The sequence below is a fragment of the Loxodonta africana genome, chromosome 3, assembly GCF_030014295.1.
Source record: "Loxodonta africana isolate mLoxAfr1 chromosome 3, mLoxAfr1.hap2, whole genome shotgun sequence".
Lineage (NCBI taxonomy): Eukaryota > Metazoa > Chordata > Mammalia > Proboscidea > Elephantidae > Loxodonta > Loxodonta africana.
The window spans coordinates 13,214,619-13,234,804 of record NC_087344.1 but is presented as its reverse complement, the minus strand read 5'-3'; the positions used below and the strand labels follow the sequence as shown (position 1 = coordinate 13,234,804).

Sequence of the window (20,186 nt, the reverse complement as noted above, 5' to 3'; positions counted from 1 at the left end):
TGTCAATTCTGACTCATAGCATCCTTACAGGAAAACAACATGGCGCTTCCTTCAAAAGCTAGACACAGAGTTGCCATATGATCCTGCAATTCCAATTCTAAGAATATACCCTAGAGAAATAAGAGCCATCACACAAAGGGATATACGCACATCCATGTTCACTGTGACACTATTCACAATAGCAAGATGGAAACAACCTATATGCCCATGAACAGATGAATGGATAAACAAATTATGGTATATGCACACAACAGACTACTATGCAATGATAAAGAATAATGAGGAATCCACGAAACATCTCTCAGAACATGGATGAATCTGGAGGACATTAGGCAGAGTTAAATAAGTCAGTCATGAAATGTCAAATATTGTATGAAACCACTATTATAAGAACTCAAGGAAAGATTTACACACAGAAAAAAACATTCTTTGATAGTTAGGAGAGTGGGGAGGGAGAGGAAAGGGAAATCGCTAACTAGGTAACAATTGTCAGCTTCGGTGGAGGGAAGGAGGACACACATTATAGGGGAAGTCAGCACAACTGTACCAATGCAAAAACACAGAAGTTTCCTGTTGTTGTTAGGTGCTGCCGACTTGGTTCCAACTCATAGTGATCCTATGTACAACAGAATGAAACACTGCCCTGACCTGCGCCATCCTTACTATCATTATCCTTGAGCCCACTGTTGCAGCCACTGTTGTCAATCATCGTGTTGACGGTCTTCCTCTCTTTGGCTGACCCTCTACTTTACCAAGCATACGTCTTTCTCCAGGAATGGATCACTCCTGATAATTTCCCTAGACACATCCAAACACTTTGAGGGACTAAGTACCTGGGGCTGGGGACCATAATCTTGGGGGACATTTAGGTAAACTGGCATAACATAGTTCGTAAAGAAAATGTTCTACATCCCGCATTGTTGACTAGTATCTGGGGTCTTAAAAGCTTGATAGCGGATATCTAAGATACATCTATTGGTCACATTCCAACCAGAGCAAAGGAGAATGAAGAAAACCAAAGACAAGACAAACATCAGCCCAAAGGACTAAAGGACCACATGAACCACAGACTCTACCAGCCTGAGACCAGAAGAACTAGAGGGTGCCTGGCTACAATCAACGACAGCTCTGACAGGAATCACAACGGAAAGTCCCAGACAGAATAGGAGAAAAATGTAGAACAAAATTCAAATTCACAAAAAAAGACTTAACTTACTGGTCTGACAGAGACGTGGGACTATGGCCCCCTGGACGCTCTGCTAACCCAAAACTGAAACCACTCCCGAAGCCCACTTTTCAGACAAAGATTAGACAGGCCTATAAAACAAAAAACAACACACGTGAGGAATGTGCCTCTTAGTTCCATCAAATATAGGAGACCAAGTGGGCAACTCCCGTTGTAAAACAAGAAGGCAGGAGAGGACAGGAACTGGACAAATGGACAAAGGGCACCCGGGGTAGAAAGGAGGAGTAAGTATGCTGTCACACTGTGGGGATTGTAACAAATGTTGCACAACAATATGTATATAAATTTTTCAATGAAAAGTCGACTTGAAAAAAAAAATTAACTTGAGCTCTAAACTTTCAACTAAAAAACAATAAAAATTAAAAAAAAATCAAATTACATACAGCATTGGGCAAATCTGCTGCAAAAGACCTATTTAAAGTGTTGAAAATAAAGATATCACTTTGAGGACTCAGGTACATCTGATCCTAGTCATGGTATTTTCAATTAACTCATACGCATGCAAAAGCTGGACAATGAATAAGGAAGGACGAGGAAGAATTGAGGACTTTGAATTATGTCGTTGACAAAGAATACTGAATATACCATAGACTGCAAACAGAGCAAACACATCTGTCTTGGAGGAAGTACAGCCAGAATGTTCCCTGGAAGCAAGGATGGAAAGACTTCATATTATCAGCAGGAACCAGTCCCTAGAAAAGGACATCATGCTTGGTAAAGCAGAGGGTCAGTGAAACAGAGGAAGACCCTCAACAACATGGACTGAAACGGTGGCTACAACAATGGGCTCAAACGTAAGTTACAACTGTGAGGATGCTGGGCTGGGCAATGTTTCATTCTGTTCTACATAGGGTCACGATGAGTTGGAGCCAACTGGAAGGTACCTAACGAGAACGAACAATTTTTCCTGTTGATTTTACAATTAACATTTCTTTCTTCTCCTTGGAATTTTTTTTCCTTCGCTCTCAGGACATATCGCCAGCAGTCCACAAGCTTTCCAGAAATATGGGAAGATTCCTGGACACTTTCTTTTTCAAGCTTATGAGAGTCAATCACTCAGCAAATCGGAAATTCGTTAAGTTTTCTCTAAGAAGCAGTCTCCCACCTCTGTTCCCCTTTGTTTCCACCCCACAGCCTCACCCAGTTGACTTCTACTCTATTATTTCTTGGTCTCAGTGCAAATGTTCTCTCTCGCGCACAGACTTCAAGCATTTTCCTTTCTTTTATTAATTTCTCTAAAAGCACTAATTTTAATTCATATCCTACTTTCCATGTAATTATTTTCACCTTGTTCAGTGTGTAGAATCTCAAGCCCATCACAGACCTGCTGGATCAAAATGCATATTTCAATGAGATCCCCAGGTTATCCACATGAAATCTGAGAAGCATTCACTGCTCTGTAGCCTGTAAGTCAAGGAACGAGCATTCAATCAACTGAGATAATATGATCAATTGCTCTTGTGTGACCTTTTATGCCATGGTCTTATAACTCCCACCCAAGTGACAGGGTGGGACTGTGCAAATAATGCAATTGTGGCCCACCAAGGGGACTGGTCAGTTTTGCCTTAAAAGAGAGTCAATTCCAGAGCACAGAGAGGATCCCACTACTATCAAGGAAAAAACAGCCAGGAGAGGGCAGCGTGTCCTTTGGACCTGGGATCCCTGCGATGAGAAGCACCTGGAACCAGGAGACAGAGGAAGATTAAGAAGTGGGGGCAGAGAAATGACAATAGGAGACAGAGTGGTGGGATTTGTGGCCCACACAGAGAAAACTGAGTGCCTTTGGGTAAGGGGCTTGCTAGTGGAGTAGGGTGCCTCTGGGCGCTTATCAGCACCTCAGTTCTGTGTGGCCACTGCAATGAATTACTGAACCCACCAGAGATGTAGACAGTGTCGTGGGAGGCACGGTTGGTGTCAGAATTGGTAAAGATGGCGAAGAGAGTAGGCATGTCTGACCTCTGCCTCATAGGTATCAGCCTTGGACTGTTGATCTTGATTCTCCTAACTCCCCCTTGTGTTAGAGGAAGTCGGACGCTACCCTCATGCCATTTTTACAGATGCCCTCTGAACCATCAACATCTGAGTTATATCATTCACTACTTTCCTGAGCCACAACCAATCTCCATGTCTAGGCCTCCTCACATTCTTCCTCACTTTGTTCCTAACAAGCTCCCGCCTGATGTCATTCATTCACAGTTGACATTTCCAAAATCTATCTGTAGCACAAGATAACTGGAGTTTTCTGTTTTAAATCACAAATACGTTCTCGCCTATCTCTGCTGAATGCCTCTCAGTGGCTATTCACTGGCCTTTAAAAACCCAGTGCAGACAGCATGGTTCTAAACAACCTGCTGCCACTGGCTCCTCCAATCTGGCTCACGCTACCCCCAACCTACAGTTGGTTTTCTCTGCTTCAATTGCCTCTGACGTTCATTAAGGAATGGATGATACTGGGCTCTCTGCTCCCTCAGAGATTTACAGGCTCACTTTCCCCAACTGAAATACTTTTTCCACCCTCATCCATCTCACGTTATCAGCCCTGCTCAACCATGTATATAGCTAATTCTAACTAATTTTTCTAATCTTCACTTAAACAATTTGCAGTCTAACCTGACTCTCGGTTTAGGTCCATTTATTACAGGTATGAAATGTCCCTGGTTTTTCATTATTTAAAACTGTCTTCCATACCAGATAGTAAATCTGTGGGCAGACACTCTGCATTTTGTTTTTTTGTTCTTTCTAGCCTATGACATTGATCACTGAGGATACAAACAGATTGTCACCTGTTGTACATACTCTTGAGCAGCACTATCTAGGGAAGTTTTCTGTGAAGACAGACATGTTTTGTTTCTGCATAGTACAACATGGTAGTCACTAGCCCCATGTGGCTATTCAGCACTTAAAATGTGACTACTGCGACGAAGGAACTCAATTTTTTCTTTTGTTGTTTTTGTTGTTAGGTGCTGTCGACTCAGTTCTGACTCACAGAGACCCTATGCACAACAGAACAAAACACTGCCCAGTCCTGCACCTTCTTCACAATTGTTTTTATGCTTGAGTTCATTGCTGTGGTCACTGCATCAATCCATCTGAATTTTTTCTTTTAATTAATCGTATTTGAAATAGCCACAACTCGCTAGTGGGACCACAGCTCTAGTGGACTCACCAGAAATGTAGGCGACCAATATATCAGAGAGGGTGTGAAAGCTGCCATCACCACAACGCAGAGCTTCACAGCTTTTTGTTTGCTGGAAGCCTGTCACATAGGTTATAGAGCTTGTAAAAGTGAAGGTATCATTCATTTCTATTTGGTTATATTTTCGTGACTAAGGTCAACAAAACTGGCAGGAGGGGTACTCTCTGAAAAGGTGACTTTAAAGTGAGACCCGAATTATAAGTATTGTCAGATTCCTATACTTAAAAAATTCTCCTCTAATCAAAGAAAATACCTGATGCCACGGCTGAAAGGCAAGAAAAATCTTCCCACCATTCAAAGTTTTTAAAAAATGTAGTGTGCCTCATGACATGGGGCACCCAGGGAGCCTGATTCCACCCAAAACAATCCTTCCACCAGCATTTCACTGGGCCTCAATTTCACCATACAGATGCATTCCTTAAGGGGTGAAGTTTCTCCATTCTTCCCAAAAGCCCAATTGAACCGCAAATATTCTTTGGGGAAGGAATAATCAGCTAATGCCCTAACAGGATATTTTCTGGAATAAGCCTTGAGGAGTTCTTAGGGTGAGGTAGAGACAGGAGAAGAGAGAGTGGGGTGCCGCTCTAACAAATACCTAAAATGTGGAAGTAGATTTAAATTAGGTAAAGAGAGGTGGGGCCAAGACGGTGGGGGTAGTAAGATGCTTCTGGTGGTCCTTCTTACAAAAAAGATTTTTAAAAAATAAATAAATAAGTGAATCGATTATGTATAAAAATCTAGGAGTCCTGAACATCAAAGGCAAAGTTGAGGAATCACACTGAGCGGCAGGAGGAGGGAGAGATGGTTCAGAAGCAGCAAGGAGTTGCCAGATCTGACCCAGGGGGAACTGGTACCCTGCAGGTTGGATCTGCTGGCGCAAGCACAGAGAGGCGTGCAGTGCAGTTCAGGACACGTTTTCTACATCAGGAGAAACCAAGCTGCAGAGAGTTCACTCACGCCACCAGAATCAGTGAAAAGCTGCCTTTTCGGCAAAAAGGGAACTACATATATTTAATCTACCACACGGACCAAAGAAACACCCCTTTGGAAAAAACTCTCTCCCATTTAACTGACCCCTTCCCACTCCACACTGGGACCTGAGCTGGCTTCAATGATACCCGCTTTCCCTGGGCTGGAAGTAGGACCTGTTGCACGTCCTGAGCCATCCTCCCAGCCTTAGAGAAGGAACAAATTAATAAACGTGGAAAAAAAAAATCTGCCAGCTCCCCCAAGCTGGGAACTCAGGTTAGAAACTGCTTTTTGCCTTGGCACAGTCATAAGCAGCCCACGGAATCTGAATGCTTTTCACTCCGGCACAGACCTGTGTGGACTCATTTCAACAGCGTACACCGTCATTAGCACAGTACAACAGGGTATATACCTGAAGTCTAACTTCAACTGTTTTGGCTACATGGTGGAGAGGCAGTTCGTGACATCTGACACTGCTCTGCCTATTAAACAGGGTCCTTACCTACCCACATCAGAGGTCTGAGGACTGGCGGCTTCACCCACACCACCTAGCCGCCCTCGACAGGGATCCAAGGATGAGTGGTGTCTCCCAGTCCTTACAGCTAACAGCATTGGGTGCCCACAGTCCAGCTTCAAAACCCATCCACCTAGGCGCCCTAGGGACCAGAGACACGCTTTCCTCACATACACTCAGGGGTGGCTCTCAGTCCCCTACCTTGCTCAGTGCGTCACCCCCTACTGCAGCCAGATACCTGCGCCTACACGAATCACCCCTGCTTGTCTAATACTGTAGGTGAGAGCTTGCACCACACACTTGGTGACCAACTACCTGGACACCTGAGCTGAAACCATACAAGAAAAGTAAATGTACTCCGGGTCTCATATACCTAGTAACAGCTCTAACCACCTGATGACAGGATGTTCAAGCTTCAAAGGCACCAATAATTAAACTAGCTCACTGGCGCAGCCTATTTGGGCATATCAAAACAAAACAAGAAGCTAGGACACAGTAAGCAAACAGAAATACAATAACTTATTGATGGCTCAGAAACAACAGTCAATATCAAATCACATAAAGAGACAAACCATAATGGCTTCAGCAAGCTCCCAAAACCAAAAAAATCAAGAAATCTCCCAGAAGAAGTGAACTTCCTGGAACTATCAGAGGTAGAATACAAAAGATTTAACATACAGAGCTCCTCAAAGGATCAGGGAAAACACAGAATGAGCCAAGGAACACAGACATAGCATTACAGTAATTTAAGGAGATTACAGAATGAGCATAATGACAACTTTAATAGGCTGCAAGAATCCACAGAGAGACAGAAAATAGAAATTCTATCAAGAGAAGTAACCTACAAGTGATTGGAGTACCAGAACAGGGGCGGGGGAACTACAGAAAATACAGACAGGATTGTTCAATTTCTGTTAGCAGAAAACTTCCTTGGTATCATGAAAGAGGAGAAGGTACCTGATCAAGATGCTCATCAAAACCCACACAAGGTAGATCCAAAAGAAAGTCACCAAGACATATTATAATCAAACATGCCAAAACCAAAAATAAAGAGAGAATTTTAAGAGCAGCTAGGGATAAACCAAAAGTCACCTACAAAGGAGAGTCAATAAGACTAAGCTCAGACTACTCAGCAGAAACATTCAGGCAAGAAGGCAATATATAAACACTCAAGGAAAAAAACTGTCAGCCAAGAATTATATATCCAGCAAAACTGTCTCTCAAATATGAAGGCAAAATTAGGACATTTCCACATAAACAGAAGTTTTAGGGAATTTGCAAAAAGCAAATCAAAATTACAAGAATACTAAAGGAAGTGTCCAGTGAGAAAATCAATAACATCAGATAACAATCCAAGACTAGAACACAGGACAGAGCAACAAGATATCAACCCAGATAGGGAAATAACAAAAAATAAATCAAAGCTAAAACACTGAAAACAAGGAAATAGAATTGGTTAATGTGTAGAAGCTGGAAGAGTTTTAACACACCTAGTAATAAAAGCCTAGATTGCCTTGAAGAGACTGTTGGTAGAGTTATGGACATCAAAGGCAATTCTGGTGAGGGCTCAGAAGGAAGTGAGGAGAGCTATACAGAAAGTCTCTATCAGTTTTAGAGAAGACATATGGTACCAGCACCAGAATGTTGCTAAAAATGTGGACGTTAAACATGCTTCTGCTGAGGCATTAAAAAAAAAATGATGAATACATGATTGGTCAATGGAAGAATGGTGATTCGTTTCATGCAGTGACAAAGAACTTGTCTGAATTATGTTCAAACGTTTGGTGGAAGGTAGAACTGGTAAGTGATGAACTTGCGTATTTAGCTGAGGAGACTGCTAAGCAAAATCTTAAGGGGCAGCATGGTATCTCCTTTCCACTTATAAAAAAAAGCAAGAACAAAGAGCAAAGGACTTAAGAAAAAATTGTGCAAAACTAAACAGAACTGAAAGATTTGGAAAATTCTGTTGTACAAACTAAGGATGTGCACCCTAGAATTTTCACCAAGAAAGTGGCTACACAATCTTTTATAAAAAAGATTAAGTCAGTGACTGATGGATCTAGCCAACTACCACAGCAGAAAGCCCATCAGCTAAGACTCAAGGGGACAGAGAAAAAGAACAAAAGGAAAGAACATTGTCTGCCTCTTGGAATTCTACAGGCAGGAGACTGGCCAAAGGAGCTACATCTGTTGTCCTCTAAGAAAAGGACCATCCCTGGAGCAATCCAAAGATCAACAGACCTGTTGGAAGGTACACGGGAGGCAGGGCTGCTTCAGTTTCAAAGGGTGGAGTCACAGCCTCCTAGGTTTAAAAGAGTCAGATCTTCACCCACTCAGTTCCGGAGGATGGGCCCGATGCCCAAAGCTGAGGGGGCAGGGCTGCCATGCTCAAAGGGCAGAAGAATGGGGTTTACTGGGGCCAAGGGGGTGGGGTTGCCACTGAGATGGACTAGCAGAATGGGACTGCCCAAAGTCAAGGGAGTAGAGTTGCCACACCAGTGGGCCTCGAAGGTGCAACTGAATCCCAGGGCTGAGGGGCCTACACCCGGACACAGAGAGCACACCCAACACCCAGAATCTGGAGGACAGGGACATTGCCCACATGGTCCCAAACAAAATAAGGTTATTTTCAAGCCTTGGGAGCTAATGTAAATTCTTCTGTTGGGTTTTAGACTTGCTTGGTGCCCATTATCCCTATTTTCCCTTCAATTTCTCCCATTTCTAATGGAAATGTCTACCTTGCTGTGCCTGCTCCACCACTGTATTTTGGAAACTGATAACTAGCAGTCTAGATTTCACAGTTCCACAGATGAAGATGCAATACGCCTAAAGTCTCAACCATATTTGATTTAGATGACTCAGAAGATGAGATTTTGATCTTGTAATTGATTTAAGACTTTTGAGATGATGTAATGGGGTGAATGTGTTTCACATGCTACAAGGACATGAATTTTGGGGGGCCAAAGGATGGAATGTTATGGATTGAATTGTGTACGCCCAAAATACATGTTATAAATCCTAGCCTCTATGCCTGTGATTATAATCCCATTTGGGAATGGGCTGTTTTAGTTACGTGTTTTTTTTTTTTTTTTTATGAGGCAGGATTAGTGTAGGGTGTATCTTGAGCCAATCTCTTTTGAGATGCAAAAGAGATTAAACAAGTAAGCTAGAAAGCAGAGATGGGGGAAGGGGGATGCCAAGCCACATAAAGATCACCCAAGGGAAGAATTTCAAAGAGACGAGGACCTTCCGCCAGAGCCTGCAAAGAGAAAGCCTCCCCCTAGAGCCAGCAAAATGAATTCGAACTTCTAGCCTCCTGAACCGTGAGAAAATAAATGTGTTTGTTAAAGCCGCCCACTTGTGGTATTTCTGTGTTAGCAGCACTAGATAACTAAAGGAGTCTTAGTAGCGTAGTGATTAAGAGCTCGGCTGCTAACCAAAAGGTCAGCAGTTCAAATCCACCAACCACTCCTTGGAAACCCTATGGGGCAGTTTTACTCTGTCCTACAGGGTTGCCACAAGGCGGAAACAATTCGAGGGTACTCAACAACAGATAACTACAACAAGGTACTTTTATACCAACGTTCACTGGCATACTATTCAAAATAGCCAAAAAGTAGAAATAACCCAAAGTCTCATCAACAGATGCATGGATAAACAAAATGTAGTATATTCATACAAAGAGAAATATGACTCAGTCATAAAAAGAACTGAAGTGTCCACAAATGCCAAAATATGCATAAACCCTGAAAACGCTAAGCTCAGTGAAATGAGTCAAACACAAAAGGACAAATACTGTACAATCCTACTTACATGAAATAGCTAGAAAAGCCAAGTGTACAGAGACCGAAGTTTGTTATTAGTTACCAGGGGCTGAACGGAGGGAGGAAGTGGAGTTAATGCTTAAGGGGCACTGAGTTTCTGCCAAGGGTGATGGAAATACTTGGAAACTGGTAGTAATGATGGCTGCACATGGTGAAAGTAATTAATGTTACTTAATTGTATATGTAAATATGGCTAAAATAGGAAAAAGTTTTGATATATATATTTTACCAAACACACACAAGAAAGATTAGCATGAAATGAACATATGACACCATTAAAAAATAAAATAACTTAGTTTCTTGGACTCAGTGCATAATTAAAAGGAGGAGAATTTACGTACTACGAGGCTATACAGAAGAAAGTGGGTATTTGAACATTTTGACATCAAAAATTTCATGCCAACCTTACGCTGTACAAACCTAGAGAAATAAAATCACATTTTAGGAACTGCAGTGTGCAAGTGGACTTTTGAAGGTAATTGAACCTTGATCACCTTGCTTGTAATATGAACAAAAAAACGACCATTTCTACTAAAAAAAAAAAAAAAAAACTCGAGAATTAGAACTCTAAATAGTACAAAAAAAATTACGTTAATGGCATTAGGGTTAGCAATGATATCTCAAACACGACACCTAAATTTAGACACTTTACACTTTTGAAATGACATATGCAGCTGCTCCTTGACTCTTTGGTGTTAGCCGCCCTCAAGTCGATTTCAACTGATGGAGACCACACGTGTGCAGAGTAGAACTTCATAGGGTTTTCAAGGCTGTGGCCTTTTGGTAGCAGATCGCTAGGCTTGTCTTCCAAGGCATACCTGGGTGGGTCTGAACTGACAACCTTTCACCTAGTAATCTTAACATGTGCGCCATCCAGGGAATCCCTGCTTGACTCTTTAGTGTCTATATGTATTTTTTTCCTCTGTACGATAATGTGGCTTTTTCACGCCTCCATTCAATAGATTTGATACACACGTATGACCTTCATTCTACATTATTACATTTGGTTTAAAAAGAAACATATTCTCTAGTCATATTACAGATGCCACACATTATTTACTCAATTTAAGTGATACTTCTTTATGTTCGAAATTATAAATTATGACTAACAGTTGCACATTTCACATTTATTTAAGGAGAAGTTCTGTGTAAAATAATTATTACAAAGAATGAGGTACTTTTGAAACACTGTAGTGTAGACCGCCAAAAGAATGAACAAATCCATCTTGGAAGGATAACAACCAGAACGCTCCTTAGAAGCAAAGATGGAGCGACTACATTTCATGTATTTTGGGCATCTTTTTTTTATTAGGAGTGATCAGACCCTTGAGAAGGACACCACACTTGGTAAACTAGAAGGTCAACAAAAAAGAGGAAGACCCTCAAAGAGATGGATTGGTACAGTGGCTATAACAATGGGCTCAAGCATAACAACCATTGTGAGGATGGTGCAGGCCAGTCAGTGTTTCGTTCTATTGTACATACAGTCGCTACAAGCAGAACTGGCTCCACGGCACCTAACAACAACAAAAACAACAGTGTGGCTGGCCCTCTAGGATCTACTCAAGTATTTTGATTAGTTTTGGGCTCGAACCACTGACCTTTCATTTAGCAGCCGAGCACTTCAGCACCGCACTACCAGGGCTCCTCTTTATTACACATGCCTCCCATTTTGCCCTCATTCCTAATATTCACTGTCCTGACATTGGGAATATGAATGGCTTTTGTTCCAAGAAGTCTCCAATCTACTAAGTATGGTCTTTAGTAGCAAAAGTTCTGGTTCAATCACCAGCATCCAATCTGGCTCAGATCCTGTCTTAGCCAAGCTTTAAGATCTTGGACAAACACTGGGTGTGTGATTTCCATAAATCCCTCATCAGCCACATCACACTTTACCTGCAGAACAACTAGGATTGGCCATATTGTTTCTCACATAATCACTACGAAAATGCATGCCTTAGAGCCAAAGAAATTGCAGGAAATGTGCCTGTATTTTCCTCCTGAGTTTGGGCTAGATATTGGAGAGAGATGTGGCAGTCTGCTTCTGTAAGTTTACAGCCTTCAGAACCCTATGGGGCAGTTCTACCGTGCTGTAGGGTCGCAACCAACCAGAATCAACTTAAGGGCAATTGGTTTTTTTGTTTTTATGATCCTAAATTCACCTACTCATTTCCAACTCATGTTTCTAAATTCTTCGTCTACCTGAAATACCTACAACCAAGTCTGGTCTTTTTTTGTGGGTTAGAACTTTGTTCTACATTTTCCTCTAGCTCTGTCTGGGACCCTTTATTGAGATCTCTGTCAGAGCAGTGGTGGTAGCCGAGGACCATCTAGCTGTGCTGACTCAGTCTGGTGGAGGCTGTGGTAGATGAAAAATCACCTCATATTTAATTTACTCAGTACTGCTTATTACCGTTTGGTATCTCCCCGGCCAGGGCACTCAGGTCCCAGAGCCTGGTTTGCCCCAGCAGCCCCACACCTTCCCTGGTAGATCCAACGGAAGCATTTTGAACAGCGCACTGGACAGGGTGAGAGCAGGGCATTTAGACTCAGGCCAACTACCCTGAGCTTCCCGACACCGCATTTCTCACAAACATCCAGGTGAAGCTGATGCTGCTGATCTGAAAACCACGCTTTTGTTCAGCGGGATTCCCAAAATTTTACCTGTTAATCCACCCAGAGACACAGCGCCACTCGCCTACCCGGCTTCCCGACTCTGGCAGTTCAGAAAGGAGTTGCGCCCGGGTGAGCCGGGACACCCAAGGAGGCGGCAGGAGAGCGGCGGCGGCGGCGGCTGCGGGAGGGCCCCGCACAGCCCGGCTACAAGAAGTCCCGCAGCTCTGGGAGGGCAGAGAGGCCAGGAGTGCGCAGAAGAGCAGGCGCAGAGCCCTCAGCCCCGTGGGCTGTACCTGCTGCAGGACCAGGCAGAACATATAGAAACAGAAAACATACCCCACACTACTGAGGGGCCACGCGTCAAAACACTTCCGGCCCCTAGACCAGCACTTCCGCTTCCTGTTTCTGGCGCTACCGGTGCCGTAGGGGAGGGGCTCCGTGCGCTTACCCGGAGGGCTCCACCTAGTGTCCCTGCGGTTTAATGCCTTTGCCGCGAACTAGTGATATCCTTGCTAATGTCAGATGGATCCTGGCTAAAAGCAGAGAATACCAGAAGGATGTTTACCTGTGTTTTATTGACTATACAAAGGCCTTTGAGTGTGTGGATTGTAAGAAATCATGGATAACTTTGTGAAGAATGAGAATTCCAGATCACTTAATTGTGCTCATTAGGAACCTTTACATAGATCAAGAGGCAGTTGTTTTGACAGAAAGAGGGGATACTGATTGGTTTAGAGTCAGGAAAGGTGTGCGTCAGGGTTGTATCCTTTCACCGTACCTATTCAATCTGTATGCTGAGCACATAATCCGAGAAACTGGACTTTATGAAGAATAACGGCATCAGGACTGGAGGAAGACCCATTAACAACCTGCATTATGCAGATGACACAACCTTGCTTGCTGAAAGTGAAGAGGACTTGAAGCACTTACTAATGAAGATCAAACACCACAGCATTCAGTATGGATTACACCTCAACATAACGAAAACAAAAATCCTCACAACTGGACCAATAAGAAACATCATGATCGACAGAGAAGAGATTGAAGTTCTCAAGGATTTTGTTTTTCTTGGATCACAATCAACACCTATGGAAGCAGCATTCGAGAAATCAAAAGACGCACTGCGTTGGGCAAATCTGCTGCAAAGGACCTCTTTAAAGTGTTGAAAAGCAAGGATGTTACCTTGAAGACTAAGGTGCGCCTGACCCAAGTCATGCTATTTTCAATCACCTCATCTGCATGTGAAAGGTGCACAATGAGTAAGAAAAACCAAAGAAGAATTGAGGCCTTTGAATTGTGGTGTTGGTGAAGAATATTGAATATACCATGGACTGCCAAAAGAACGAATAAATTTGTCTTGGAAGAAGTACAACCCAAATGCTCCTTTGAAGCAAGGATGGCAAGACAGCGTCTTACATACTTTAGACATGTCAGGACAGATCAGTGCCCGGAGAAGGACATCATGTTTGGTAAAGTACAGGGTCAGTGGAAAAGAGGAAGAACCTCAATGAGGTAGATTGACATAGTGGCTGCAACAATGGGCTCAAGCATAACAACGATTGTAGGGATGACACAGGCCTGGGCAGTGTTTTGTTCTGTTGTGCACAGGGTCGCTATGAGTCGGAACCGACGCGGCGGCACATAACAACAACAGGAGTCTGTGCACTGCTGTCTTTATTTCCTCCGTAGAGAAGAGCCTAGGTTTTCTAATATTCGTATAGAAGCTTAAAGACAGATTTCAGTAAGCAAGGATTTCTAATACCCTTGGGGAGCAGAGAAAGATGTATTTGCATCCTTGGCCGTTTGAAAACAAATTTTTAACATGTCCTTTAGGGAAATAATTTGTTTGCTCCTGATATATATTTGCTTATCTTCAGAATTGTTAAATGTGTTTACTTTGGCTTCTGTTTCATGGTTTGTCTTCTCTTCCATATCCGGTATCTTACCCGAGGAGCAGGTCACCAACTCTGCAAACCCAATGTGATCTCTCTAAGAGCTGAGGACCCTTGAGAGAGGCATTTTCTAGGATGAGAGGCAGGAAGATACCGAGGGGCAATAGGTAAAAGGTGAAGTACTTTTGAAAATGACAATTACAAACAATTTTTACTTTTTTTCTCAGGTACACACACATATAGTGAAGTACATAATGTGTACTAATCTTAAGTGTACAACACCATCAATTTTTAGATCAGGATAAACACTCATATAACCTCCTCTGACATCAAGTTGGAAATCCCGGTGGCATAGTGGTTAAGTGCTAGACTGCTAACCAAAAGATTGGCAGCTCGAATCTACCAGGCGCTCCTTGGAAACTCTATGGGGCTGTTTAACTCTGTCCTATACTGTCGCTATGAGTAATAATTGACTCGACAGCAATGGGTTTGGTTTTGGACATCAAGTTATGGAAATTTTCCAGCACACAAGAAGATTCCCTCACGCCCTTTTCCCAGTTGAAATACACCCCCGGAGAAACCAGTGTTCTATTATTGCTAGAGGTGAGATTTGCCTGTTCTTGGACTTCGTATAATCAAAATCATACTGTATGAAGTGTATCGTGTCTGACTTCATCTAGTCAACATAATGTCTGTCAGATTTTATCTATGTTGTTGCATATATCAGTAATTTGTTTTTGTTGTTGTTGTTGCTGTGTTTTATTCCAATGGATGAATATACCACAACGTTTCTTGTTCATTGATTTTATTTTGTTGTTAATGTTTGTATTATAACCCAGCATATGGTCTCTTATTGAGTAGTTAATGATCACTTACAAACAACATGTCTTCTGCTGTTGTTGGGTGGAGTTTTCAAGAAATGGTAATTAGGTCAAGATGGTTGATGGTTTGTTCAGTTCTTCTATATCTTTGCTGACTTCCACATGCTTGTGGTTTTTTTTTCTATTTCAGGTTTCATTTTTCCTTCATATATATTGAAGCTCTGTTGTTAGGTGTAAACACATTTAAGATTATTATGTCTTCTTGTTGAATTTCCCTCTTATTATTTCGCCATGTACTTCTTTATCTCTGCTAATTTTCATCCTCCCCTCCCCATCTCTTACCAGTTAAATGATCTTTGCCTGACAGTAAGGAGGTTGGTTCCTATTATGTGTAATTTGTCTATGTATTTGTTAAACCCTTGTACACATGTAATTTCACATTTACCAAACAGTATAAATGTACCAACTAAAGAAGTATTTCTTTGCAGTTAATCTTGTATTTAGCCTTACGGTTTCCAGAAAAGCATGGTCTCCAAAGTTCTTTAGGTTAGCTCCTTTTTTCCACAGGGAAGTTATGCCATACGTATGTAATAGAGTTAGATACTTTTATCACAGTTTGCTTCCCATGCTGGGATACACAGATACCCTGGATGATTGTTTTTAAAATTGTGTATAGCATAGTCCACTCTTTGTGACGTACATTTTGTGGTTTTGACAAATGCTTACAGTAATGTAAACACCAATACCATACAGAACAGTTCTATTGCCAGAAAAATACCTTTGTGAAGGCTGTTTCAAATGCTATTTATTATGATCCATTTTTTCATTTCAATTTGGAACATTACATTTTGAGTTTAAACTGATCTCTCTGTTCCTCTCTCTGTGTCTTGGTATAAGAGTGGAGAACGTGGAATTTAATTTTTAGGAGTGACTCATCCTCAATTCTCTTTGTCAAAATGGAGAAGACCCAGGGCTTTAGAAGAAAATTTGTGGTTTTCTTAACCTCAAAATGATAAATCCAAAGCCTCGATCTCTTCCATTTTGAGTAATGTTAAGTGCCATCGAGTTGATTTTTGACTCATAGTGACCCCATATGACAGAGCAGAACTGTCCTATAGGTTTTCCTAGGCTGCAATATTTTTGGAAGCAGATCACCAGTCTTTCGCCCTGGGAGCTGCCGGATAGATTTAAACTGTCAGCTGTTCGGTTAGCAGTCAAACACTTAACTGTTGTGCCACTGGGATAATAAACATAAAAAAAAAATCTAGAAAACACAAGAACTTACAGTACTATATCTTTATCTTTTATAATTTCCATAAATTTATCACTCTTCTTTTGTGCTAAGAACCACGTATGATGTGATAGGAATTTTCAGCAGTGTGATTTGGGTTCTTTTTTGTGTTGTCATCAGTGAGGACAGACTGTTCTTAGAAACATCCATTATGGTGAATTTTGCAATTAAAAAATGGTGGGAAATTGAGGGCACTGACTATGCAGTGCTTCCCCTGAGGACAGAAATGGAGTGGCCTGATGAATATTCTCAAAATGTCCTAGAGTATAAATATATGATTTTACATTTTAATGAGTCCATTTGTAGAAAAGAAGGTCAAAGTTGGCTTTAAAGCTCAGAATCTTGTGCTGTTTTGAAATATTCACCAAATAGGTACTTCCCTGTATTTTCTCCCCATAGTATCTAATATTAAGAATAAGATCACCCTAGACTCTCTGTTAACCTAGAAACTAAAACCATTCTCAAAGCCAACTCTTCAGACAAAGGTTAGACCGGACTATAAAACAGAAAATAATATTTGTGAAGAGTGTCCTTCTTAGTTCAAGTAGATACATAAGACTAAATGGGCAGCTCCTGTCCAGAGGTGGGATGAGAAGGCAGAAAGGGATAGGAGCTGGTTGAACAGACACAGTAAACCTGGGTTGGAAAGGGGGATTGTGCTGTCACATTATAGGGATTGCAACTAGGGTCACATAAAAATATGTGTATAAGCTTTTGTATGAGAAGTTAACTTGAGCTGTAAACTTTCACCTAAAGCACAATTAAAAAAAAAAAATAAGATCAAAGGAAGAAAAAGGCTATCAATAATGGTGACAAGGACAGTTCATTCATTGCCTTTCTTTATTTGACAAGGATTTCAGGAGCATCTTAATATGTCCCAGACATACTGAGATGGAGGACATAACGTCATGTAGAAGACAGGGATCATCCTTACCGTAATGGAGCATATCATTTAGCAGGGAGACAGGACAAAGGCGCAAAGCCCTATACGGGACAGGAAAAGCACCTAAGTTTGTGAAATGGAAGGAATTGTTGGCACCTGCGACATACCTCAAAGAGGATGATCTAACTAAAGCTTTTCAAGTTTAATTTTTTTTTAAATACTGCATGGGCCATAAAATGCATCTCTTAATTTTGACCCAAGAGAAGTCTGTGGGTGACATGGATAATCTGTCAGGTGCAGCACAAGAGAGTGAGACTCACACAGGAAGGCCAGAAAACAAATAGAATTTTGTATTTACAGGTCCAAGAGAGGAAACTATAGCATACCTCAATCCAGAGCCACACAGGATGTTGCACTAGGGGACAAGGAAACAAGCTGGAGCTGAAGGAGAGGGCTTATGTATGGCAAGCAGGGTCGGGTATTGGGGTTAGCACATGCTGAGGACTTATGGTCAGTTTAGAAGTTTCTAGTGCTATAGTATGTGAAAAGAGAGAAGTATTAATTTTTTTATTATCATGGTTGAAAATATACACAGTAAAAATACACCAATTAACAATTTTTACATGTATAATTCAGTGATATTGACTACATTCTTCAAGCTCTGCAACCATTCTCATCCTCCTTTTCTGAATTGTTCCTCTGCCACCAACTTAAATTTACTGCCTCCTAAGCTTTTTTTTTTTTAAGCTTACTTTCTGACCCTTTGAGTTGGTGCTCACAATTTGAACACATATAGTTTTTTAGAGGAGCACAGCGCTCAAGGCAAACATTCCAGGATTCAGCTAGCATATTCTTTGGTTTAAAGGAGACTTCAAAGGATATTTTTGGTTCAAGGTTTAAAGATTTTCTCAGAGCAATACTTTCAGGGGTTCATCCAGCCTCAGTGGCTCCAGAAAGTCTGGTTTCCAGGAGAATCTGAAATTCTGTTCTGTGTTTTTCCAAAGTGAGAAGTTTTCATCACGAGCACCATAGCAGGCATGGCCTGGAGGAGCAATGAGAACTATAGCTGGTGAGAAAATGGGTTATAAGATAGTAATAGGTTTTTCTCACAGGAAACTGCATGGGGCATGCTGGGAGAGCTAGTTAGGGACTATAAGTCTTGAGAGACTATGTGACAAGATAGGAATGGTGTTGTCAGAAACTGGTGAAAGGGCAACTAGGATAAATTAATGGATGCTAAGGCAGATACTAAGACTGATTCGCCATACATCTGTCAGCTCGTTGTACTGTGGGGGCTTGTGTATTACCGTGATGCTAGAAGCTATACCACAGGTATTCAAATACCAGCAGGGTCATCTATGGTGGACAGGTTTCATCTGAGCTTCCAGGATAAGACAGACTCGGAAGATGGACCTGGTGGTGTACTTCTGAAAAAAATTAGCCAGTGAAAACTTTATGAACAGCAACAGAATATTGTCTGATATAATGCTGGAAGATGAGCTTCTCAGGTTGGAAGGCACTCAAAAGACATCTGGGGAAGAGCTGCCTCCCCAACGTAGAGTCAACCATAATTATATGGATGGGGTTAAGCTTTTGGGACCTTCATTTGCTGATGTGGCATGAATCAAAATAAGAAGAAACAGTTGCAAACATCCATTAATAATCGGAACATGGAATGTACAATGTATGAATCTGGGAAAACTGGAAATCATAAAAAGCGAAATGGAACATAAAAACAATATCCTAGGCATTAGTGAGCTGAAATGGACTGGTGTTGGCCATTGTGAATCAGACACTCATATGGTCTACTATGCCAGGAATGACAAATCGAAGAGGAATGGCATTATATTAATCAGCAAAAAGAACATTTCAGTGTCTATCCTGAAGTACAATGCTGTGAGTGATAGGATAATATCCATATGCCTACAAGGAAGACCAGTTAATAAGACTATTATTCAAATTTATGCACCACCCACTGAGGTCAAAGAGGAAGAAACTGAAGTTTTTACCAACTTCTGCAGTCTGAAATTGATCAAACATGCCATCAGGATGCATTGATAATTACTGGTGATTGGAATGCGAAAGCTGGAAACAAAGGACTGGTGGTTGTGAAATAGGAACTAGGTGATAGAAACGATGCCGGAGAGTTGCATGATAGAATTTTGCAAGACCAACGCCTTCTTCATTATGAATGCCCTTCACCAACATAAACAGCAACTATGCACATGGACCTCACCAAATGGAATACACAGGAATCAAATTGACTATATCTGTGGAAAGAGACGATGGAAAAGCTCGGTATAATCAGTTAGAACAAGGGCAGGGGCCGACTGCAGAACAGACTATCAGTTGCTCATATGCAAGTCCAAGTTGAAACTGAAGATAATTTGAACAAGTCCACAACAGTCAAAGTATGACCTTGAGTATATCCCACCTGAATTTAGAGCCCATCTCAAGAACCGATTTGACACATTGAACACTAGTGACTGAAGACCAGACGAGTTGTGGAATGACATCAAGGATATCATACATGAGGGGAGGAAGAGGTCATTAAGGAAAGAAAAGACCAAAATGGATGTCAGAAGAGACTCTGAAACTTGCTCTTCAACACTAAATAGCTAAAGCAAAAGGAAAAAATAAGGAAGTAAAAGAGCTGAACAGAAGATTTTGAAGGATGACTAGACAAGATGAAGTATTATAATGACATGTGCAAGGACCTGGAGATAGAAAAGCAAAAGGGAAGAACACGCTCAGCATTTCTCAAGCTGAAAAAACTGAAGAAAAAATTCAATCCTCGAGTTATAATACTGAAAGATTCTACAGGGAAAATATTAAACAACCCAGGAAGCATCAAAAGGAGATGGAAGACAACAAAGACACGGAAAAACAAGTGAATCGATCACATACATAACAATCTACGAACCCTGAACAACA

At 41.5% G+C, this 20,186-nt stretch overlaps 1 protein-coding gene across 2 annotated transcripts in view; it reads right to left on the bottom strand.

Moving 5' to 3' along the window:
- LOC100654079 (zinc finger protein OZF-like) overlaps positions 1-15,456 on the bottom strand; it is a 111,978-nt gene extending 96,522 nt beyond the window's left edge. For both annotated transcript variants that reach the window (XM_064280532.1, XM_064280533.1), the window contains exon 1: positions 12,414-15,456. The gene's annotated coding sequence lies outside the window, so the exon portion shown is untranslated. The remainder of the gene's footprint in view (positions 1-12,413) is intronic.
- Between the last annotated feature and the right edge of the window lie 4,730 nt (positions 15,457-20,186).